Genomic DNA, 23,896 nt, shown 5'->3' on the forward strand with positions numbered 1-23,896 from the left:
GTGGTTACAGGACTGGAAATGGTCAGTTTTCATTCCAATCCCAATGAAAGGCAATGCCAAAAAATGCTCAAACTACCGCACAATTGCACTCATCTCACACGCTAGCAAAGTAATACTCAAAATTCTCCAGGCCAGGCTTCAACAGAACATGAAATGTGAACTTCCAGACATTCAAGCTGGATTTAGAAAAGGCAGAGGAACCAGAGATCAAACTGACAACATCCACTGGATCATCGAAAAAGCAAGAGAGTTCCAGAAAAACACCTACTTTTGCTCTCTTGACAACCCCAAAGCTTTTAACTGTATGGATCACAACAAACTGGAAAATACTTAAAGAGATGGGAATACCAGACCACCTGACCTACCTCCTGAGTAATCTGTATGCAGTTCAAGAAGTAACACCTAGAAATGGACATGGAATAACAGACTGATTCCAATAAGGGAAAGGAGTATGTCAAGGTTGTATATTGTCACCCTGCTTATTTAACTTATACGCAGAGTACATCATGCAAAATTCCGGGCTAGATGAAGCATAAGCTGAAATCAAGATAGCCGGAAGAAATATCAATAACCACAGATATGCAGATGACACCACCCTTATAGCAGAAATCGAAGAAGAACTAAAGACCCTTTGGATGAAAATGAAAGAGGAGAGTGGAGAAGTTGGTTTAAAACTCAACATTCAAAAAACTCAGATCGTGGCATCTGGTGCCATCCCTTCATTCAAATAGATGGGGAAAGAATGGAAAGAGTGACAGACTTTATTTGCGGGGGGGGGGGGAGGGCTCCAAAATCACTGCAGATGATGACTGCCCCCATGAATTTAAAAGACGTTTACTGCTTGGAAGAAAATCTATGACCGACCTTGACAGCATATTAAAAAGCAGAGACATTACTTTGCCAACATCAGTCTGTCTTGTCCAAGTTATGGTTTTTCCAGTAGTCATGTATGGATGTGAGAGTTGGACTGTACAGAAAGCTGCACACCGAAGAATTGATGGTTTTGAATTGTAGTGTTGGAGAAGACTCTTGAGAGTCCCTTGGACTGCAAGGATATCCAACCACTCCATCTGAATGGAATTCAGTCCTGAATATTGATTGAAAGGACTGATGCGGAAGCTGAAACTCCAATACTTTGGGCACCTGATGTGAAGAAGTGACTCACTGGAAAAGACCCTGATGCCGGCGAAGACTGAAGGAGGGAGGAAAAGGGGAAGACAGAGGATGAGATGGTTGGATGGCATCACCAACTCGATGGACATGAGTCTGAGTAAACTCCGGGAGTTCTGATGGACAATGAATCCTGGTGTGCTGCAGTCCATGGAGTCTCAAAGAGTCGGACACGACTGAGTGACTGAACTCAACTGAACTCCCATACAGTAAACATCAATAGACATTAACAAAAGTCCCTTGGAATTCTCAATAATTTTTAGAAGTATAATAGGATCCTAAAGCCAACAACTTTCAGAATCACTGTTTCAAAAGATTATGGCTATCCAATAGTCTTTATTTTTTTTTTTAATTTTATTTTATTTTTAAACTTTACAATATTGTATTAGCTCCGCCAAACATCGAAATGAATCCGCCACAGGTACACCCGTGCCCCCCATCCTGAACCCCCCTCCCTCCCCCCTCCCCACACCCTCCCACTGGGTCATCCCAGTGCACCAGCCCCAAGCCTCCAGTATCGTGCATTGAACCTGGACTGGCGACTCGTTTCATACATGATATTTTACATTTTTCAATGCCATTCTCCGAAATCTCCCCACCCTCTCCCTCTCCCACAGAGTCCATAAGACTGATCTATACATCAGTGTCTCTTTTGCTGTCTCGTACACAGGGTTATTGTTACCATCTTTCTAAATTCCATATATATGCATTAGTATACTGTATTGGTGTTTCTCTTTCTGGCTTACTTCACTCTGTATAATAGGTTCCAGTTTCATCCACCTCATTAGAACTGATTCAAATGTATTCTTTTTAATGGCTGAGTAATACCCCATTGTGTGTATGTACCACAGCTTTCTTATCCATTCATCTGCTGATGGGCATCTAGGTTGCTTCCATGTCCTGGCTATTATAAACAGTGCTGCGATGAACATTGGGGTACACGTGTCTCTTTCCCTTCTGGTTTCCTCAGTGTGTATGCCCAGCAGTGGGATTGCTGGATCATAAGGCAGTTCTATTTCCAATTTTTTAAGGAATCTCCACACTGTTCTCCATAGTGGCTGTACTAGTTTGCATTCCCACCAACAATGTAAGAGGGTTCCCTTTTCTCCACACCCTCCAATAGTCTTTAAAGTATGATTACTTCCCCTACTTCTAATAATCAAAGACACCACAAACTCACACACACAAACACATGCACTTACAAACACACACACACACAGCCTACTCATCAAAACATCTGATTGGCCTACATTCATCTGTGTAATGATACTATAATGAAACAATTATAAGCTGAAATACAACTGATATATTAGAAAGTGAAGTTTTACTCTAGGGAAAGTTTAGAGTTCTAGAAAGCATTTTTGGACATTGGAAAAAAAACTTAGAGTCTAAAATTTAATCTCGGAGAGTTCCTGAGAAGTATAGAGATACCAAACTGAGAACTTCAGAGTGTCGAAGCATATAGAGAAACATGTTGAGTTGCAGCTTACAATTTAAAAATGTCTTGTACTTGTCCTTGTACATATCTTTTGTTTCAAAACACAGGTATCAACAATAACATTTGCTTTATGTATGTCCAATTTTTCAATTACATTTGCAAAGAAAATATTAGAAGTATGAAGACTGAGCATTTCAAATAGTTCAGTGTCCCTCTTTCCAGAGTTAACTGTGTACTGCAAAATTTGCCTGAACTGGATGTTTGTAAATCCTTAATTCTGACTGTTTTATTAGGAACAGACTCTTTCATTCTGACTGCTGGCTGAATGGGGTTTGGAAACAAGTTGATTACTAAATAATGTACATAGGAGATGATCCACAGTTCAGAATTCAAGAAAAAATCATAAACGTTTTTACCTTCATGTTAGGATATTTCCCAGGAGAATCTAAAAGGAAAAATGGACACAAAGTTAATTACATGTAAATAGGAAAGCCAGCTGTACATTCATTCAGAGTTAGCACCGAGCAGAATCTGAACGCTCAGCCTTGGCACTGAATGCGTTCAGTCTTAGTGTCTCATTTTTAGGGGGATCTTAGGACACTGGTAAGATAGACATAGGAATCCTCTAAAGATAGTGAAAAGGAAATACTACATTTAATTGCCACAGAATTATTAGAAATCAAAAATCTTGCATGTTTCAAAATCAGTGTAGTATTTATTAAAAGCATTTCTAGCATTTAGGGAATGAACCCTATTAATCTGTTTGGCTTCAAAATTTAGTTTGGTTTGATACATCATGCTAATGCTTCAGAGGATTTCTATGAAACAACTTTCAAAGAATCAGCTATCTTTAAAAAAAAAAAGTCAATGTCTCCTTTTTCAAATTAATCTAATTTGAATAACAAATACCAGCACAACATATATCTTTGATACCTAAGAGTTACTTGGAGGGGCTTGATTTCCCCCACTTCTAGCACCTCCTCCCACGTCCAGGATTCTCTGGAGCAATAATGATCTTATCTCTTTTCAGGGCAAATACACTGAAGTCATCTAGAAGGAATTCTCTCAAGTGTCCTCATCAACTCCAAACTCACCTCCCTAAGGTCTTTCTTTCCTCCCTTTGTCCTTTCACTAGATTCTTTCCTATCCAAAGGGTAGTAATCTCTGGATCTGTGGACTTAAATCTTCCCCCTTGACATCCTTTCTATGGATCATCCCTACCTGTGGGCTTCTTTACAGACTGGGGCCTGGTGGACCAGAGTCGACGAAAAGAAAGCAAAAGACAGAGACTAATATTCCCTGGGTTATGTGGAAAACCAATAAAGCCTTAGAATAGGGCTTGTACCACTCAGTAAGGCACAGGGCATCCTCTCAAGGAGGTCTTGGAAGCCTGGGCAGGAAAGTGAGCTTGGCAGGCCTCCATTCTCCAAAGAACAACCAAAGAGACAAAGAAGGACACGGGAGACCCAAGTCTCTAGTGGAACAAGGGTGCATTATTCATGTTTGTGTGAGTTTATATATTGTTATACAAGGAAACTTTAGGCAAAAAAAAATAAAGTTAAGAAAAGAACAAAAGCCAGATGTAAAGCAATGGTTACCAATGGAATAACAAGGAATAACAATCACCACAAGGCCAGACAACAATCCATATCTTGAGTAAGAGGGTCGTGACTAGACATTTTTACTGTAGGGTAAAAGTTACTGAAGGAAATCCATGTATGCCTTCCATCCCATGACCTCAGTCCTGGGAACAGCGTGCCGCTCTACTTGTTCCTGTATACCAGGAACTGATAAGGAACAAAAGGTTCATAAGAAACAGAAAACAACATACAGGAGTCCTAAAGTTAAACATTCCCTGACACCTACCATTTCTTTCTCCCTCTTTGCTTAGCAATGGTATCATACACCTATAACTGCTACTTCAACTCTTTGCTTCCCTCTGGCTATAAACATGCTCAGAAAGAAACACAAAATAATGCTTATCCTTGATCCTGTTAAGTCCTGCACTATCCAATGCTCTTCTTCCAGATTTCTCTATATGCAAGGCTACACCCTTGTTATTCAGAGAGCTTGTTAGAAACACAGAATCTCAGACCTCCTGCTCAGCATGTGCACTTCACACATGGTCCCCAAGTGACTAATTAAAATTTAAGAAACTCTGATCTACATGGAGTCTGCTTCTACATGACTTCAACTTAATTCATTCTCCGGAAATCTCAACCTCTGTTTCCTCACGCGAACATGTCCCCTCAAAATGACGTGGCATTAGAAGTTGGAAACCTTCCAGTGGACTCTCTATGAGGCTGTGGGTTCCTTGGTGTCCCCAACCTTCCAGTGGACTCTCTATGAGGCTGTGGGTTCCTTGGTGTCCCCATCACACCCCCTGCTCTCTCCTTCTTTCCAGCTCTCTTGTTTTGTCCCATGTGACACCATGCTGGAAAGCAGCAACATTTCGCATGACACCAATTTGCACACATTACAGCTGAGAACCTATGCCCATGTTCCCCCAGAGGATGACACACTGCTCTTCATGCCCAGGGACCACAGTTCTGAACGTCTTCCTAATAACGAGTAAACAGGAAGAGGTGAGAACTTTGCTATTCTTCTCTGACAAATTTTGGTGCCAGAAGTTCACTTCCAAATCACCGTCCATGTCAAATACTCTCCCTTTATCTAAAGACCTTCATTACTTATTGCCCCCTTCCCCCACAGACCTGTGCTTCCTTTTCTTCATTTCCTCCCTGTACCCTCTGCCTCTCTCATCCTTCATTCCCTCTTGCCTCTTATTTCTTGACTTTCTTTAGGTCATAGAGTATCTTGAAACAGAACTAATAATTTGTTTTTGGTCATGTGTCACATGGAATCTTAATTCCTTGAGCAGGGATCGAAACTTCACCACCTGCATTGGAGAGTCTTAACCGGACAAAGTCTTAAACACTGGACTGCGAAGTAAGTCTAAGAACTAATAATTTAGCTCCTTAAACTGGATTCTCAATGTAATCTGTGATAGACACCTGATAAGATACATAATTGCCCTCCTTTTGTCATCTTTTTTTTTTTTTTTTTTGCTTTTGTTTTTTTTTTTTTTTTTTTTTAATTTTATTTTATTTTTAAACTTAACATAACTGTATTAGATTTGCCAAATATCAAAATGAATCCGCCACAGGTATACATGTGTTCCCCATCCTGAACCCTCCTCCCTCCTCCCTCCCCATTCCATCCCTCTGGGTCGTCCCAGTGCACCAGCCCCAAGCATCCAGTATCGTGCATCGAACCTGGACTGGCAACTCATTTCATACATGATATTTACATGTTTCAATGCCATTCTCCCAAATCTTCCCACCCTCTCCCTCTTCCACAGAGTCCATAAGACTGTTCTATACATCAGTGTCTCTTTTGCTGTCTCGTACACAGGGTTATTGTTACCATCTTTCTAAATTCCATATATATGCGTTAGTATACTGTATTGGTGTTTTTCTTTCTGGCTTACTTCACTCTGTATAATAGGCTCCAGTTTCATCCACCTCATTAGAACTGATTCAAATGTATTCTTTTTAATGGCTGAATAATACTCCATTGTGTATATGTACCACAGCTTTCTTATCCATTCATCTGCTGATGGACATCTAGGTTGTTTCCATGTCCTGGCTATTATAAACAGTGCTGCGATGAACATTGGGGTACTCGTGTCTCTTTCCCTTCTGGTTTTCTCAGTGTGTATGCCCAGCAGTGGGATTGCTGGATCATAAGGCATGTCTATTTCCAGTTTTTTAAGGAATCTCCACACTGTTCTCCATAGTGGCTGCACTAGTTTGCATTCCCACCAACAGTGTAAGAGGGTTCCCTTTTCTCCACACCCTCTCCAGCATTTATTACTTGTAGACTTTTGGATTGCAGCCATTCTGACTGGCGTGAAATGGTACCTCATAGTGGTTTTGATTTGCATTTCTCTGATAATGAGTGATGTTTTCTCACTACCCATCTGACAGCTGATTTTCTTTGCCTATTAGAATGTATCAGCATTCACATTTTCAATCAACATTCTGTCAAATGATTTTTCTATAAAATAGAGTTCTTACCTTCTACTTGTCCAATTAATGTCTTTTTTCATCTTTGACCAGCAGTTACCAGTAAATGATCCACATACTTCTGTGGAAGGCTCTCAGAGATACTCTGCTAGAATGGATGATAACAATGAATTGCATGACGTTTTCCTAATCACTTTTGAAGAAATACCCTACTTTTAACCTGGTTAAGACAGAGACACTGATGTATAGAACAGTCTTATGGACTCTGTGGGAGAGGGAGAGGGTGGGAAGATTTGGGAGAATGGCATTGAAACATGTAAAAGATCATGTATGAAATGAGTTGCCAGTCCAGGTTCGATGCACGATACTGGATGCTTGGGGCTGGTGCACTGGGACGACCCAGAGGGATGGAATGGGGAGGGAGGAGGGAGGAGGGTTCAGGATGGGGAACACATGTATACCTGTGGCGGATTCATTTTGATATTTGGCAAATCTAATACAGTTATGTTAAGTTTAAAAATAAAATAAAATTAAAAAAAAGAAAAAAGAAAAAAAAATCAAAAGTAGAAAAAAAAATTTTAATTGTATGATCCACTTGAAAGGTATAATTGTACCTGTAGTACTGAGGAGGGGGAAATAAAAACAGTTCTCAACACCTCAAAAAAAAAAAAAAAAAGACAGTTTTTGTCAAGATCCCACAGTTGCTCTATGACAGAACCAGGATGCTGAATTCAAACACGGTGCTTCATCACCAAGCAGTGGCTGCCACATCTAAGAGATCAGGCCCTTCTTATCTCCTTTCATAGCTGCCACCTTCAAACAGGGCACCATTCCTTTATGTTACTTCAAGTACGGCTACCATAAAGGTACTCTGCATGTGCTACTTAAGCTATGCAAAATGGTTTGCACTTACTAAAACATCACTAAAAGCTAACTGCTGTTATTATAGACCCACATATTTATTACTATTTACCATGATTTTGCTTCTCTTGAAATGTTCCTTGCAGATCACCTTGACAATCCAAATGTAGCAATACTTTCAACCCTCATGCACTATCTTGTCAACATCAATTTGGAAAAAAAAAAACACAGTAGAAATAAAAATCAAAACTACAATGAGATACCACCTCACACCAGGCAGAATGGCCATGATTCAAAAGTCTGTTACCTCTGCTGCTGCTTAATTGCTTCAGTCATGTCCGACTCTCTGCCACCCTAGGACTGAAGCCTTCCAGGCTCCCCTGTCCATTGGATCCTCCATTCGAGAATACTAGAGTGGGTTGTCATGCTCTCCTTCCCGACTCAGGGATCAAACCCAGGTCTCCCACTGAAGGCAGATTCTTTACCACTCAGCCATAATGAGATATCACCTCACACTAGTCAGAATGGCCATCATCAAAAAGTCTACAATGAATGTCGGAGACGGTGTGGGGGGAAATGGAACCCTCTTGCACTGCTGGTGGCAAGGAAACTGATACAACCACTATGAAAGATGGTATGCAGGTTCCTTAAGAAACTAGGAATAAAACTACCATATGCCCCAGCAATCCCACTCCATGGAGTATACCCTGAGGAAACCAAAACGGAAAGAGACACATGCACCCTGATGTTCATTGCAGTGCTGTTTATGATAGCTAGAACATGGAAGTAACTTAGATGGCCATCAACAGATGAATGGATGAAGATGTGGTGGTACATATATACAAACGAACATACTCAGCTGTAAAGAGGAATGCATTTGAGTCAATTCTATTGAGGTGGATGAACCTAGATCCTATTATACATAGTGAAGTAAGTCAGAAAGAGAAATATAAATATCTGATACTAAGGCATATATATGGAGTCTAGAAAGATGGTACTGACAAATTTATTTGTAGGGCAGCAATGGAGAAACAGACAGAGAGAACAGACTTAGAGACACAGGTGAAGAAGAAGAGGGGAGAGGGTGAGATGGATGGAAAGAGTAATATGGAAACATACAATTCCATATGTAAAATAGATAGCCAATGGGAATTTGCCCTATCATTCAGGGAACTCAAAGAGGGTCTCTTCAACAATTCAAAAGGGTGGGATGGAGAGGGAGGTTGGAGGGGGGTTTGGGAGGGAGTGGACATGGGTGTACCTAAGACCGATTCTTGTTGATGTCTGACAGCAAACAACAAAATTCTGGAAAGCAATTATCCTTAATTTAAGAATAAATGAATTTTTTACAACCCTATTTGAACGTTCAGATGGTTTACTGCCTCTTTCCCTGTAAACAGCAAACTAACGACTGTAACTTCTTATTTATGTCTTCTGGAATGGCATGTAAAGATTAAAGGAATGACCTGCTGCTAAGTTGCTTCAGTCGTGTCCGACTCTATGCAACCCCAGAGATGGCAGCCCACCAGGCTCCCCCATCCCTGGGATTCTCCAGGCAAGAACACTGGAGTGCTTTGCCATTTCCTTCTCCAGTGCATGAAAGTGAAAAAATAAAGTGAAGTCACTCAGTCGTGTCCAACTCCTAGCAACCCCATGGACTGCAGCCCACCAGGCCCTTCCATCCATGGGATTTTCCAGGCAAGAGTACTGGAGTGGGGTGCCATTGCCTTCTCTGAAAGGAATGACCTAGATATAACAAAAGGAGTAAAACTATGATTATCCAAGTTGAAGGTTTAAAAGTTTTCAAATATATTTATGATGATCAACAAGGACTCAATATTCACATTGGGAAAGAAAAAAACAACTAAAAAAACAAGTAACACAATGACTAACTTTTCTATATGGAAGAATTTACACGTTAGTTTCACATAACAAAGAATTGACATGGTAATTTAACATCTATAAACACTGAAAGTAATAAAGTTTCTTAAAAATAATATGGGGGGGAGGGGGCGTGGTCCTAAGATGACAGAGGAATAGGACAGGCAGACCACTTTCTCTGTCACAAGTTCATTGAAGGAACATTTGAATGCCGAGCAAATTCCACAAAACAACTTGTGAATGCTGGCAGAGGACATCAGGCACCCAGAAAGGCAGCCCATTGTCTTCAAAAGGAGGTAGGACAAAATATAAAAGATAAAAAGAGAGACAAAAGAGGTAGGGATGGAGATCCAATCCAGGGAGGGAGTCTTAAAAGGGGAGAAGTTTCCAAACATCAGGAAACATTCTCACTGGCGGGTCTGTGGGGAGTTTTGCAATCTCAGAGGGCAACATAACTGGGAGGAAAAATAAATACATAAATAAATAAAACCCACAGATCGCGTGCCTAACCGGAACTCCCTGTGCTTGCATCCACCACCAGCAAGCAGGGGCTGAACAGGGAGGTGCGGGCTGCACTGCTTAGGGTAAGGACTGGGCCTGAATGCCCTGAGGGGGCAATCTGAGGGAACTAACACGAGATATCAACCCAAACTGATGGATAGCCAGAGAGAGAGAGAGAGAGGGAAAAAAAAGAGAGAGAGAGAGAGAACTATCCTGTGAAAAGCCTTAACCTAAGGCACTGCCAGGCCTGCTCAAAAAACAAAGGACTGAGTGAATACCAGAGGACAGCTAGATGGCTGCGGATCGACTCATCCCCAACTGGAGACAGGGAGGCAGGAGGGGGGCAGCCAGAGCTTGAAAGATGCAAACTCAGCCCCAGAGAGGCATCCTCTACCAAGCTGCAAGCAGGCACCCAGTCGCTAACCAAAACCCCTTGGGATTTTGGATGGTTGACTTCTGCTGGGAGAGTCACAGCTAGAGATCAGCTCCCCAGAAGAGACATAGGGCACAATGGAGAAGGGTGTACCCACTGCCACCCAGGAAACCGAGCGGCTGGGACCAGGTAGGTGATAAGATGCATTCCTCACCTGGGGAGACAGTGCTCGCCAAGCACCTGGTCTCCTGAGCTGCTTGGACCTAGGAAGGGCAAAAAACACAGGCCCAACCGAGTCTGCCCCTTTATGGACTACCTGAGAACATGAACCTGAGTGGCTTAGACCTCGGAAGTGCATGCAACCCAGGGCCTGCCTCAGATAGTTCCCAGGCAGAGCATCCTAGAGCCTGAGAAGTGTAGAGTGGGAAAATGCATGCTCCATGAGCAGGGGCAAACCAAGTGTTGCTGAGACACTGCAAGCACTCTCCACATATGCCAGTGATATTTGTTTGCAGTGTCCCTCTGTCCCCACAGCAGTACTGAACAAGTGAACCTAAATAAGTGGCCACCTTCACCCCCTGTGTCAGGACAGAAATTAGACACTGAAGAGAACAGCAAATGGAAGAAGCTAAAATAAACAGAGGGAACTGCTTTGGAAGTGACAGGTGCAACAGATTAAAACCCTGTAGTTAGCAGCGACTACATTGGAAGGGGCCTATAGATCTTGAGAAGTATAAGCTGGATCAAGGAACTATCTGAAACTGAACTGACCCCACACTGCCCACAACAGCTCCAGAAAAATTTCTAGATATATTTTTGCTATTATCATTATTAATTTTTTTTTTTGTAAGATCTCTATAACTCTGTCATGGTCTTTGTAGACTGGGACCTGGGGACTGGAGTAGATGAGAAGAGGTACATAGGGGACCCAAGTTTCGAGTGAAACAAAGGTGCTTTGTTTGCAGAAAAGCATGTTTATATATCTTCATACAAGGCAGTGTTAGGCAGTAAAAAAAAAAAAAAAAAAAAAAAAGAAACCTGAGCAAAAACAAAGCCAAGCAAATAACCATCTTTGACGGGCCAGAAACCATTGCATATCCACATAACTGAGCAGATCACGTTTCAGTGAGGTCACTGGAGGGAGTCACTGAAGGGGCCAAGCAGGTCACCCTTTCTCAGGATCTCAGCCAAAGGAACTGCATGCAGCTCTGCTCGTTCCTGCAGCAACTGATGAGGAATAGAGAATCCTTGAGAAATGGCACACAAAAGAAAAGAATAACATATTGGATTCCTTAAAGCTGAACGTCCCCTGACATTACTCCTTTAATTTTCATTTTTATAACCTACTATTACCTTGCAAAAAAAAAAGACCCTATTTTTAAAGCAAACTTCATGTATATATTTCATAATTTTTGTGACTTTGTTTTGTTTATCTAATATTGTATTTTTCAGAGTCTAATCTCTACTCTAGATTTTTAATCTTTGCTTTTTGGTATTTGTTATCAATTTTGTACCTTTAAGAACCCAATCTTCAGTACCCATTTTTACTTGGGAGTGTGATTCCTGGCTTGATTGCTCTCTCCCCTTTTTGTCTCTGCTTTGTCTCCACCAGGTCGCCTCTATCTCCTCCCTCCCCCTTCTTTTCTATACCCAACTCTGTGAATCTCTTTGTGTGTTCCAGACTGTGGAGAATACTTAGGAGCCTGATTAGTGCCTGGATCTGTCTCTCTCCTTTTCATTCACCCTTTCTTCTCCTGGTCACGTCTGTCTCCTTCCTCCCTCTTCTCTTCTCTTTGTAACTCTGTGAACCTCTCCAAGGGGTCCAGACTGTGGAAAGCACATACGGAATTGATTACTGGCTAGCTTGTTCTCTCCCCTTTTGATTCCCCTCTCCTACTCCTGGTCACCTCTATCTCCCTTCTCCCTCTTCTCTTCTCCATTAATTCTGTGAACCTCTCCAGGTGTTCCTCACTGTGGAGGAGCTTTTCATCATTAACCTAGATGTTTTATCATTGGTGCTGTATAGATGGAGAAGTCGTGAGGCTACTCTAAGAATAAGACTGGAAACCAGAGGCAGGAGGCTTAAGTCCAAAACCTGAGAATACCAGAGAACTCCTGACTCCTCGGAACATTAATCGATAAGAGCTCATCCAAAGGCCTCCATACCTACACAGAAACCAAGCACCACCCAAGAGCCAACAAGTTCCAGAGCAAGATAAGCCACACAAATTCTCCAGAAATGCAGGAACATAGCACTGAACTTCAATATACAGGCTGCCCAAAGTCACATCAAACCCATAGACATCCCCAAACTCACTACTGGGCATTTCATTGCACTCCAGACAGAAAAAAAAAAGCTCTACCCACCAGAACACCAACACATGCTTCCCTAACCAGGAAATCTTGATAAGCCAACCGTCCAACCCCACCCACAGTGAGGAACCTCCACAATAAAAAGGAAGCACAAACTGCCAGAATACTGAAGGGCCACCCCAATCACAACAATCTAAACAAGATGAAAAGCAGAGAAATAGTCAGCAGGTAAAGGAACATGATAAATGGCCACCAAACCAAACAAAAGAGGAGGAGATTGGGAGTCTACTTGAAAAAGAATTCAGAATAATGATAGTAAAAATGATCCAAAATCTTGAAAACATAATGGAGTTACAGATAAATAGCCTGGAGACAAGGATTGAGAAAATGCAAGACATGTTTAACAAGGACCTAGAAGAAATAAAAAAGAGTCAATCAATAATGAATAATTCAATAAATAGATCAAAAACACTCTGGAGGGAACCAAAAGTCGAATAGTGGAGACAGAAGATAGGATAAGTGATGTAGAAGATAGAATGGTAGAAATAAATGAAGCAGAGAGAAAAAAAAAGAATTAAAAGAAATGAGGACAACCTTAGAGACCTCTGGGACAATGCTAAACGCCCCAACATTCGAGTCAGAGGAGTCCCAGAAGAAGAAGACAAAAAGAAAGGCCATGAGAAAATACTTGGGGTGATAATAGTTGAAAACTTCCCTAAAATGGGGAAGGAAATAGTCATCCAAGTCCAAGAAACCCAGAGAGTCCCAAACAGGATAAACCCAAGGTGAAACACCCCAAGACACATATCAATCAAAGTAACAAAGATCAAACACAAAGAACAAATATTAAAAGCAGCAAGGGAAAAACAACAAATAACACACAAGAGGATTCCCATAAAGATAACAGCTGATCTTTTTACAGAAGGGAATGGCAGGACATACTTAAAGTGATGAAAGAGAAAAACCTACAACCCAGATTACTGTACCCAGGAAGGAGCTCATTCAAATATGAAGGAGAAATCAAAAGCTTTACAGATAAGCAAAGGCTGTGAGAATTCATCACCACCAAACCAGCTCTTCATCAAATGCTAAAGGATCTTCTCTAGACAGGAAACACAGAAAGGGTGTATAAACTCGAACCCAAAACAACAAAGTAAATGCCAACAGGATCATACTTATCAATAATTAACTTAAATGTAAGTGGGTTGAATGCCCTAAGCAAAAGACAAAGATTGGCTGAATGGATACAAAAACTAGACCCCTATATATGTTGTCTACAAAAGACCACTTCAAAACAGTGGACACATACAGACTAAAAGTGAAGGGCTGGAAAAAGTTATTTGACACAAATGGAGACCAAAAGAAAGCAGCAGTAGCAATACTCACATCAGATAAAATAGACTTTAAAACAAAGGCTATGAAAAGAGACAAAGAAGTAAACTACATAATGACCAAAGGCTCAATCCAAGAAGAAGATATAACAGCTATAAATATATATGCACCAACATAGGAGCACCACAGTATGTAAGGCAAATGCTAACAAGTATGAAAGTGGAAACTAACAATAACAATAATAGTGGGAGACTTTAATACCCCACTCGCACCTATGGATAGACCAACTAAATAGAAAATTAACAAGGAAACACAAACTTTAAGTGATACAATGGACCAGTTAGACCTAAATGATATCTATAGGACTTTTCACCCCAAAACAATGACTTTCACCTTTTTCTCAAGTGCACATGGAACCTTCTCCAGGATAGATCACATCCTGGGTTATAATTCTAGCCTTGGTAAATTCAAAAAAATTTGAAATCATTCTAAACATCTTTTCTGATCACAATTCAGTAAGATTAGACATCAATTACAGGAAAAAAATTATTAAAAATTTCAACATATGGAGGTTGAACAACACGGTTTTGAATAACCAACAAATCACAGAAGAAATCAAAAAAGAAATCAAAATATGCATAGAAACAAAGGAAAATGAAAACAAAACAACCTAAAACCTATGGGACACTGTAAAAGCAGTGTTAAGGGGAAGGCTCATAGCAATACAGGCTTACCTCAAGAAACAAGAAAAAAGTCAAATAAATAACCTAACTTGACACCTAAAGCAACTAGAAAAGGAAGAAATTAAGAACCCCAGGGTTAGTAGAAGGAAAGAAATTTTAAAAATTAGGGCAGAAAGAAATGCAAAAGAAACAAAAGAGACCATAATAAACAAAGCTAAAAGCTGTTTCTTTGAGAAGATAAATAAAATTGACAAACCATTAGCCAGACTCATCAAGAAACAAAGGGAGAAAAATCAAATCAACAAACTTAGACATGAAAATGGATAAATCACAACAGACAGCACAGAAATACAAAGGATCATAAGAGACTACTATCAGCAACTATATGCCAATAAAATGGACAACTTGGGAGAAATGGACACATTCTTAGAAAAGTATAACTTTCCAAAACTGAACCAGGAAGAAATAGAAAATCTTAACAGACCCATCATAAGCATGAAAATTGAAACTGTAATCAGAAATTCTCCAGCAAACAAAAGTCCAGGTCCAGACAGCTTCACAGCTGAATTCTACCAAAAATTTAGAGAAGAGCTAACCCTATCCTACTGAAATTCTTCCAGAAAATTGCAGAGGAAAGTAAACTTCCAAACTCATTCTAGGAAGCCACCATCACCCTAATACCAAAACCAAACAAAGATGCCACCAAAAAAAAAAAAAAGAAAAGAAAACTACAGGCCAATATCATTGATGAACATAGATGCAAGGATCCTTAACATAATTCTAGCAAACAGAATCCAACAACATATTAAAAAGATCATACATCATGACCAAGTGGGCTTTATCCCAGGGATGCAAGGATTTTTCAATATCTGCAAATCAACCAATGTAATACACCACATTAACAAATTGAAAGATAAAAGCCATATGATTATCTCAACAGATGCAGAGAAAGCCTTTGACAAAATTCAACATCCATTTATGATAAAAACTTTCCAGAAAGCAGGAACAGAAGGAACATACCTCAACATAATAAAAGCTATATATGACAAACTCACAGCAAACATTATCCTTAGTGGTGAAAAATTGAAAGCATTTCCCCTCAAGTCAAGAACAAGACAAGGATACCCACTCTCACCACTCTCACCACAAGGGTGCCCACTCTATTCAACATAGTTTTGGGAGTTTTGGCCACAGCAATCAGAGCAGAAAAAGAAATAAAAGGAATCCAGATTGGAAAAGAAGAAGTAAAACTTTCACTGTTTGCAGATGACATGATCTTCTACATAAAAAACCCTAAAGACTCAACCAGAAAATTACTAGAGCTAACCAATGAATATAGTAAAGTTGCAGGATACAAAATTAACACACAGAAATCCCTTGCATTCCAATACACGAGCAATGAGAAGATAGAAAGAGAAATTAAGGAAACAATTCCATTCACCATTGCAATGAAAAGAATAAAATACTTAGAGTATGCCTACCTAAAAAAAACCCAAAAGACCTATATATAGAAAACTATAAAACACTGTTGAAAGAAATCAAAGAGGACACAAATAGATGGAGAAATATACCATGTTCATGGATTGGAAGGATCAATAGGGTGAAAATGAGAATACTACCCAAAGCAATCTATAGATTCAATGCAATCATTATCAAGCTACCGACAGTATTTTTCACAGAACTAGAAAAAATAATATCACAATTTGTATGGAAATACAAAAAAAAACAAAAACAAAAACAAACAAAAAAAAAAAACAAAACAAAAAAAACCTTCGAATAGCCAAAGCAATCTTGTGAAAGAAGAGTGGAACTGGAGGAATCAACCTGCCTGAGTTCTACTACAAAGCTACAGTCATCAAGACACTATGGTATTGGCACAAAGACAGAAATATAGATCAATGGAACAAAGTAGAAAGCCCAGAGATAAATCCATGCACCTATGGAAACCTTATTGATGACAAAGGAGGCAAGAATATACAATGGACAAAAGACAGTCTCTTTAACAAGTGGTGCTGGAAAAACCAGTCAACCACTTGTAAAAGAATGAAACAAGAACACTTTCTAACACCATACACAAAAATAAACTCAAAATGGATTAAACATCTAAACATAAGACCAGAAACTATAAAACTCCTAAAGGAAAACAGGTAAAACACTCTCCGACATAAATCACAGCAGGTTCCTCTATGACCCACCTCCCAGAGTAATGGAAATAAAAGCAAAAATAAACAAATGGGACCTAATTAAACTTAAAGGTTTTTGCACAACGAAGGAAACTATAAGGATGGTGAAGAGAGAGCCTTCAGAATGGGAGAAAATAATAGCAAATGAAGCAACTGACAAATAATTAATCTCAAAAATATACAAGCAGCTCCTGCACCTCATTCCAGAAAAATAAACAACCCCCCCCCAAAAAAATAGGTCAAAGAACTAAACAGACATTTCTCCAAAGAAGACATACAGATGGCTAACAAACACATGAAAAGATGCCCAACATCACTCATCAGAGAAATGCAAATCAAAACCACCATGAGGTACCATCTCACGTTGCTTAGAATGGCTGCTATCCAAAATTCTACAAACAATAAATGCTGGAAAGAGTGTGGGGAAAAGGGAACCCTCTTCCACTGTTGGTGGGAACGCAAACTAGTACAGCCACTATGGAGAACAGTGTGGAGATTTCTTAAAAAACTGGAAATAGAACTGCCATACGACCCAGCAATCCCACTGCTGGGCATACACACTGAGGAAACCAGAAGTGAAAGAGGCACGTGTACCCCAATGTTCATTGCAGCACTGTTTATTATAGCCAGGACATGGAAGCAACCTCAATGTCCATCTGCAGAAGAATGGATAAGAAAGCTGTGGTACATATACACAATGGTATATTACACATCCATTAAAAAGAATATGTTTAAATCAGTTCTAATGAGGTGGGTGAAACTGGAGCCTATTATACAGAGTGAAGTAAGCCAAAAAGATAAACACCAATATAGTATACTAACGCATATACATGGAATTTGGAAAGATGGTAATGATAACCCTATATGAGAGACAGCAAAAGAGACACAGATGTAAAGAACAGTCTTTTGGACTCTATGGGAGAAGGCAAGGGTGGGATGACTTGAGAGAATAGCATTGAAACATGTATATTATCATATGTGAAACAGATCGCCAGTCCAGGTTCGATGCATGAGGCAGTGTGCTCAGGGCTGGTGCTCTGGGATGACCCAGAGCAATGGGATGGGGAGGGAGGTGGGAGGGGAGTTCAGGATGGGGAACACATCCCACATGTATGTGGGGAACACATGTACATCCATGGCTGATTTGTGTCCGTGTATGGCAAAACCACTACAATACTGTAAAGTAACTAGCCTCTAATTAAAATAAAAAAATAAAAATAAAAATAACGTGGAAAGTACATGTTGCTAGAGATATTTTTAAAAGAAAAAATATCTTCCATAATTTTATAAACTCTCGTGGTATTTTTTCTTTCCTTATGATTTAATAATAACAGTCTACATAAATGGCAACCCACTCCAGTGTTCTTGCCTGGAGAATCCCAGGGACGGCAGAACCTGGTGGGCTGCCATCTATGGGGTCGCACAGAGTCAGACATGACTGAAGCGATGTAGCAGCAGCAGCAGCAGTGTATATAAGAAAAAAGCATAAATCGTGATTTCATTCATTTAACGTATGTAATTACCCATTATTTGCTGACATTCAGAAAAAATAAATCAGAATCTCTCCAGAGGTAAAAAATATACTTCTACATTTCTTCTTTCAGACTGTTGCAGCTGAAAATTTTCTCATTTAATGAAGAGGGATTAAGAATCTCATTTATAAAATTATAAATTATAATTTTAGTGAAAAGAATAGATAAAATGCTTATGTATTTCCTCTTTATTTTCAGAAAGATCTAAAACACCCACCAAGGTTATAGCAAACAGTAAGATAAATTAAATAAGTACATTAAGTATTTGCATTGGACACGACTGAGCGACTGAACTGAACTGAAGTTAGAAACCACAAGAAACAGAAGGGCCAGAAATTATTAATTCATAATACATCTCCTAAGGCCTAAAACAGGGCTCATCTTGAATTATCTCTAAACGAAAGTTTTGCTAGGTTAAATAGAAGATATCGCTTCATTAATTTCAAAGTGAGAATTTTTTTAAAAAAGAGAGATCACTTCAAATTTAAATGAACTTCCAGAGGGAACTATATTCAAATATATAGATATATATGTGTGTGTGTGTGTATATATATATATATATATATATATATATATATATTCACATATATATACATGTATACACACACACACATACATACATACACAAGTATAAAAAAAAATCACATTGCTGTATACCTGAAACTTACACAGTATTTTAAACTGTCTACACTTCAATTCAATGAAAAAACAAGAACCACCACCAACCTCGAAAACAACCACCAAAAAAAATAAGGAACGCATTTTTTTTAGTTCTTCATAAAAATCAGCTGTCATTCAAAAAAGTATGAGCATTGTTTTTGTACAACCTCACATTCTCTTCTTAAGTTGAATTTGAAATAATTTCTCGCATATTTATAATCTAGAGTTCCTGGTCTGACTGACCCCACTATTTCTGTTGTGTTTGTATAATATCTGTCTCATCTTCACCCTCATGCCATCTTATATTCATCTTGTCCTTCTTAAAGGAATTCTTCCCCTTCATCCTTCCCCCCATCTTCATATTCATCTAGTTGTTTTTCCTCAGTGCTTTGTAATTCTTTTCTTTCATAATGGCACACTTAGTATGCCAATATTTATCAATCTGAATCATGCACATGTATGGCTCTTATTATCACATCATTTTATATCGTGACTTTGAGGGCTTCTATTTCTGTGGTGGGATCCTTTTTGTCACCATAACGGTCAGGGGACTGATATGTGAACAAATACAGGGAAAGAAGAGTTACAAACAGAATAAACTTATCTTTGTACGACCAAGGCCTGCTACAGACTTGAGAAGTTTTGAAACAGGCTCAGGCAATGGGAAGGCAGGATGACAGATGCCCTCAAACCAGGGTGATGGTTTGGGAAATGTTTCAACCACATCTTCAACGCTACTATCAGAATTATTGTCCTAAGAAAAAGTTGTACTCTCTGGTCTCAAAATGCCACGTTTTGCTTCTAGTACAGTGAAAACAGGAGAGAGCACATGAGAACATGTGTCATTTCAAATCAAGGAATAACACCAGGAGGACAGTCTTCAAATAACTTACTGTTTCTCTTGGATTGCTGAGAAGCCTTCATTAGCTTCGTTAACTTTGATTTCAGGACATGCTGGAGAAGAAAATAAGAGCTTGAAGAATATAACAAGTATCAACTTGAATAAAAGAATTATAACGTCCCCCATTCCTCTATGATCTAACACAAAGAGCACAGGCTCTGGAGTCATTCAGATGTGGATTCAAATCCCGGTTCTTTCACTGACTGATCTGCTCATGGGGAAAGAATTATGACAGATTACATCAGAAGCCCCAGATGTTCCTCTCCTTACCCCTAATTGGCTGCTATACAAATACTAGGACACCCACTAGATTACTTTCTCTACCAAAATGTTCTAGAGTAATAATTTATCCCCAGTAGTTTAGAGCACTATTGAAAAACTATGACATTTAAATTAATTGTTATTTTGAAATTTGCTTCCATGATTAATACATACATGGATTATCACTTGTTAAGGGAAATGTGAAAATTTAGGTTTTAATAGAACCTTATTTAGATGGGCTAGAACTGCAAACACAATAAGCTACTTCTATTCTGTTTGTCAAACAGCTAGAGATCAATGAAACAGGGAAAAAATTTCAGCTGCTTCCATGAAACAGGAAAAAGGCAAGATTAAACCCATAGGGCAATGATCATGAATGAAAACCACACTCTAAATAGAAATCCATAAGCAAACATGCTCACATAGAGACAAAGAGAGATGGACTGAAAGAACAGACACTGAAGAAATGTGTACTGCAAGGGAAAATTAACAGTAAATATTAAAAAAAAAAGGTAGAAGAGGAAGAAGAAAGGAAAAAGTGAGACATTCCTAGTCAATAACAAACCTTATGAAAAAAAAAAAAAGAAGTATAATAAGGTATATGGAGAAACACATATATTTAGACTTTATATACAATAGATCAGTAACATATCAGTATTCTTGAATTTACCAATGCTGGATTTATGGCCCAGAATGTGATCTATCCTAGAGAAGGTTCCGTGTACACTTGAGAAAAAGGTGAAATTCATTGTTTTGGGATGAAATGTCCTATAGATATCAACTAGGTCTAACTGGTCTATAGTATCATTTAAAGTTTGTGTTTCCTTGTTAATTTTATGTTTAGTTGATCTATCCATAGGTATGAGTGGGGTATTAAAGTCTCCCACTATTATTGTATTATTGTTAATTTCTCCTTTCATACTTGTTAGCATTTGTCTTACATATTGCGGTGCTCCTATGTTGGGTGCATATATATTTATAATTGTTATATCTTCTTGGATTGATCCTTTGATCATTATGTAGAGACCTTCTTTGTCTCTTTTCACAGCCTTTGTTTTAAAGTCTATTTATCTGATATGAGTATTGCTACTCCTGCTTTCTTTTGGTCTCTATTTGCATGGAAAATCTTTTTCCAGCCCTTCACTTTCAGTCTGTATGTGTCCCCTGTTTTGAGGTGGGTCTCTTGTAGACAACATATGTAGGGGTCTTGTTTTTGTATCCATTCAGCCAGTCTTTGTCTTTTGGTTGGGGCATTCAACCCATTTACGTTTAAGGTAATTATTGATAAGTATGATCCCATTGCCATTTACTTTATTGTTTTGGGTTCGAATTTATACACCCTTTTTGTGTTTCCTGTCTAGAGAATATCCTTTAGTATTTGTTGGAGAGCTGATTTGGTGGTGCTGAATTCTCTCAGCTTTTGCTTGTCTGTAAAGCTTTTGATTTATCCTTCATATTTGAATGAGATCCTTGCTGGGTACAATAATCTGGGCTGTAGGTTATTTTCTTTCATCACTTTAAGTATGTCTTGCCATTCCCTCCTGGCTTGGAGAGTTTCTATTGAAAGATCAGCTGTTATCCTTATGGGAATTCCCTTGTGTGTTATTTGTTGTTTTTCCCTTGCTGTTTTTCATATTTGTTCTTTGTGTTTGATCTTTGTTAATTTGATTAATATGTGTCTTGGGGTGTTTCGCCTTGGGTTTATCCTGTTTGGGACTCTCTGGGTTTCTTGGACTTGAGTGATTATTTCCATCCCCATTTTAGGGAAGTTTTCAACTATTATCTCCTCAAGTATTTTCTCATGGTCTTTCTTTTTGTCTTCTTCTTCTGGGACTCCTATGATTCGAATGTTGTAGCGTTTAATATTGTCCTGGAGGTCTCTGAGATTGTCCTTATTTCTTTTAATTCATTTTTCTTTTTTCCTCTCTGATTCATTTATTCCTACCATTCTATCTTCTAATTCACTAATCCTATCTTTTGCCTGTTATTCTACTATTTGTTGCCTCCAGAGTGTTTTTGATCTCATTTATTGCATTATTCATTATATATTGACTCTTTTTTTATTTCTTATAAGTCCTTGTTAAACATGTCTTGCATCTTCTCAATCCTTGTCTCCAGGCTATTTATCTGTGATTCCATTTTGATTTCAAGATTTTGGATCAATTTCACTATCATTATTCGGAATTCTTTATCAGGTAGATTCCCTATCTCTTCCTCTTTTGTTTGGTTCGGTGGGCTTTTATCCTGGTCCTTTACCTGCTGGGTATTCTTCTGTCTCTTCATCTTGTTTATATTGCTGAGTTTGGGATGTCCTTTCTGTATTCTGGCAGTTTGTGGAGTTCTCTTTATTGTGGAGTTTCCTCACTGTGTGTGGGTTTGTACAGGTGGCTTGTCAAGGTTTCTTGGTTAGGGAAGCTTGTGTCGGCGTTCTGGTGGATGGAGCTGGATTTCTTTTCTCTGAAGTGCAATGAAGTGTCCAGTAATGTGTTAAGAGATGTCTATGGTTTTGTAGTAACTTTGGGCAGCCTGTATATTGGAGCTCAGGGCTAACTGGAGAATTTGCTTGGTATGTCTTCCCCTGGAACTTGGTGGCCCTTGTGTGGTCCTTGGTTTCAGTGTAGGTATGGAGGCGTTTGATGAGCTCCTGTCAATTAATGTTCCCTGGAGTCAGGAGTTCCCTGGAGTCAGGGTTTGGACTTAAGACTCCTGCTTCCAGTTATCAGTCTTATTTTTACAGTAGTCTCAAAACTTCTCCTTCTATACAGCACCATTGATAAAACATCTAGGTTAAAGAGGAAAAGTTTCTCCACTGTGAGGGTCACCCAGAAAGGTTTGCAGCATTATATGGAGAAGAGAAGAGGGAGGAGGGAGTTAGAGGTGACCCGAATGAGATGAGGTGGAATCAATAGAGGAGAGAGCAGGCTAGCCAGTAATCACTTCCTTATGTGCACTCCACAACTGGACTGCTCAGAGATGTTCATGGAGTTATACAGAGAAGAGAAGAGGGAGGAAGGAGACAGAGGTGGCCAGGAGGATAAAAGGGGGGAATGAAAAGGAGAGAGACAGATCCAGCCAGTAATCAGTTCCCTAAGTGTTCTCCACCGTCTGGAACACACAGAAATTCACAGAGTTGGGTAGAGTAGATAGGGGTTAGGGAGGAGGCACAGGCTACCTGGTGGAGAAAAAGGAGAGTCCAAAGGGGGAGAGAGAAGTCAAGCCAGTAACAGGCTACCTGGTGGAGAAAAAGGAGAGTCCAAAGGGGGAGAGAGAAGTCAAGCCAGTAATCTCGCTCCCAAGTGAAAAATGGGTACTGAAGATTGGGTTCTTAAAGGTACAAAATTGGTAACAAATACCGAAAAGCAAAAATTAAAAATCTAGAGTAGAGATTGGAATTTCAAAATACAATGTTGAAGAAAAGAAGAAGGAAAAGAAAGAAAGAAAAAGAAAAAAAAGTCACAAAAATTATAAAGAAAATATAGGCACAAAATTGATAACAAATACCAAAAAGCAAAAGTTAAAAATCTAGAGTAGAGTTTGGAATTTCAGAATTACAATGTTAAAGAAAAGAAGAAGAAAAAGAAAGAGGGGGGAAAAAAAAGTCACAAAAATTATAAAGAAAATATTGGTACAAAAGTGATCACATGAGGTACCATTTCACACCAGTCAGAATGGCTGCAATCCAAAAGTCTACAAGTAATAAATGCTGGAGAGGGTGTGGAGAAAAGGGAACCCTCTTACACTGTTGGTGGGAATGCAAACTAGTGCAGCCACTATGGAGA

General features: G+C 39.2%; 1 pseudogene; it reads right to left on the reverse strand.

Annotated features, from left to right (window-relative positions):
• The window catches only part of LOC129630282 (ankyrin repeat domain-containing protein 26-like), an 81,655-nt pseudogene that overhangs the window by 37,629 nt on the left and 20,130 nt on the right, over positions 1 to 23,896 (reverse strand).

Source organism: Bubalus kerabau, chromosome 16, assembly GCF_029407905.1.
Source record: "Bubalus kerabau isolate K-KA32 ecotype Philippines breed swamp buffalo chromosome 16, PCC_UOA_SB_1v2, whole genome shotgun sequence".
Lineage (NCBI taxonomy): Eukaryota > Metazoa > Chordata > Mammalia > Artiodactyla > Bovidae > Bubalus > Bubalus kerabau.